Source organism: Syngnathus acus, chromosome 6 (genome assembly GCF_901709675.1).
Source record: "Syngnathus acus chromosome 6, fSynAcu1.2, whole genome shotgun sequence".
Taxonomy (NCBI): Eukaryota; Metazoa; Chordata; class Actinopteri; order Syngnathiformes; family Syngnathidae; genus Syngnathus; species Syngnathus acus.
The window spans coordinates 13,363,938-13,366,767 of NC_051092.1; positions in this window are offsets into that span (position 1 = coordinate 13,363,938).

The following is a 2,830-nucleotide window of genomic DNA, read 5'->3' on the forward strand; positions in this document are numbered from 1 at the left end:
CTTGCTTTACACACTGTAGAAGATGATTTTTTTTTCCCAAATCCACAGCACACCACACTGGCTGTTATGAAGGCAAAATGCCAGATTGAAAATTACATTGAAGACTACAAAGTGAGCAAAGTCGAGTTATTGATTTTATTATATGTTTATATTATTTTTACCATTATTTTTTTTTCATGGAATTAACAGCTCATTTGTTTCATGGAGACCACACCATACTTTCCAAAATAAGTCTATTGACAAAGACAGTCTTGATTGTGAACCTCATTCATACTGGCCTTCAAATGATGCCACCGGTTCCAAGAAGACCACCTCAGGCTAACTGGGGTTCACAGAGAGGTGACCCTACATTTGATGAGGGCGGGTCCTTCATGCATGCTCCTGCCTATTGGATCTAACCAAGGTTTATGTGACCCAACATCGCCGTGCCATGAAAGTGGAGCAGTGGTTCCCCACGTCCTCCACAACCCTTCTCTCTCTATTTCCCTCGCTCTGTCAGAAGCAGGCCAAGGCTAGTGTAGTTTGTCTTTTTGCATTACAAACCAAACATCAACAATGCCAGTGAACACCAGACCTTGAATCTATTGTATTACATTTGCTCTAAAAGATTAACAATACAATTTATCCAGTCATTTATTGTGGTTGTGTGTACATATTCAAGGTGTATTCATCATCACATCAATTTGGGCTATGACAAGCCATTGGCTATTTGCAGACCCAACAACTAAATGAGTGCATAAATATAAATGGCATTTTGCAGGCCCGTGGCATGAATATATTGCATGACCTCCTCCGGCTATTGATCCATTTCTGTTTCTTCCCCCGCTTCGATATATATACACATGAATCAAACATGGAGGTGTTGGTAGCTGATGCTGTTTTTTGGAGTCCGATTTATGACCATGATAACAATGGAAAGGGAATCTTATTAGCATTACAGAATAATAGTTTTGGCCAGGCGACTGTTTGAAGAGCTGGGGAGGAGGCTCTTTTGCTTCAGTAGAAGACTCAAGGGAAATCTGGAGCAGTCTTTGAGGCATGGACTACTAAAGGATACATTCATTTGGTGGGCTTGACTTATACCTTTGTATTTTGAATGCCACATCTGTTCTTTTCTCTCCCAACATCCAATTTTCTTTCCCATCTACTGACTTGCTAATTTTTTTTTTTTATCATTTCATGTTGTTGAAAATGACTCATGGTACATTTTTTATATACACTATTAAACATTCAAAAGATCCGTTCCCTTTCTTTATTCTGAGACGAGGAAAAAAAACAAGTCTCAATAATGGATGAGAGATTGTACTTCGAAAAGAGAGTCGGCGCAACAGATAGGAAAGGTGAAGCAACTGAACGTAATAAAAAAAAAAAAGTTAGTAATTAGTAATTGCACACTTAAAAACTATAAAAGGCAACGTTGTAAGAAAGTCAAGGTGGTCCTGCATGGTGTGAAATATTTCCTCATGTTGTGTTGGTCCACATGTGTACACTCAGCACGCTGCTCAATTACTGTTCACAGTCACGCACAGCAAACGCTACTTGGCCTGTCCCAGTCACAAAAGCAAACATTGAATACACACAGCCTTGACTCATCACCTCGCTGCATATATTTGCCGCAATAAAATAACATTCATCAATCTTTTGTCTTTCCACAAGAAATGTCAATCCTCAGTGGCGCCATCACGTGACCCCAGCGTTTAGGCACCGAAAATCATGTTACTCAAAACAACTTGATTAAAAGATCCTTGCATTAGTATCACTTGATAATGCCCCCCTCAATGTATTCCAAATGATGAAGGAGGCCTCATGGTGCCACCTAGCGGCAGATTTGAAGAAAGTGCTAATGAGTTGACTTAAAATAAGATTCACCAATACCAGCCTCGACAGCAGGCTACTCATTCAATATTTAATTATTTTATGCCCAGAAATTTAAATAACAGGCATGCACTTGCAAGTTATTACATGCCTCAATTGTGATCCAAAGAGAGAGAGCACATCAAAATGGGGGAGGCAAAGGCAGATTTCCTTTTCTGCCACACCATCAAGAGAAATTCCAGGAGGTCATCAAGGAATCAATATGACCATACTGATATTTGGCCTTTAATCATATTCCAATGTCAAGCAAATGCCGATTTTATCGTTGGCTCTTGCCTGGCCAAAAGATGTACGCAGCCTCATTCTCACAACCAAGAGGAGACTCGTGTAAACATTTAGCCAAACAAACCAAACCACAAGCCGCTGTTCAACAACTGCAAACTCATTACAGTGAGCTTGTTTTTGTCTTTTGTGTCATGATGACTTTTCTTTATGGTTTAGGGAACAAATTGCTAGCAGGAGCTCTGTTTCATCCACGGTGATGGATGAAAAGCACCAGCAGTGGGATAAACAAGGGCATTTTAAAAATAGACGTCAGTATGATTACAATGAAAATTACAAGGCTTCCTGACAACGACGCTGAGAGTCAGTGCTGGCAGTGTCATCGATCCTGTGAGATTTGCCCTCCACAGTGGGAGCCAACTCCACAAAAAGACCAACCCGAGAGCCAACCGGGGAACAAAAACTCCACAAACTTCCTCACAATCTAAATAAGCCCTTTCAGACACTCAGCATGTTGTTTTTGTGTCAACAAAATTTGGATGCTGATGGTATTATGTAAAATATAATACACTGAGGGAGGTTACTTTGTTAGGCAAAATTACTAGCCGTTTCTCCATTTATCTGTTGGTTGCCATGAATTGCATGAATAAATACATTAGGACTGTAACTATTAATTTAATGTTGTAAATTGGGTTGCTATAGCAAATTATCTGAATAATTCCTGGGCCTTGCA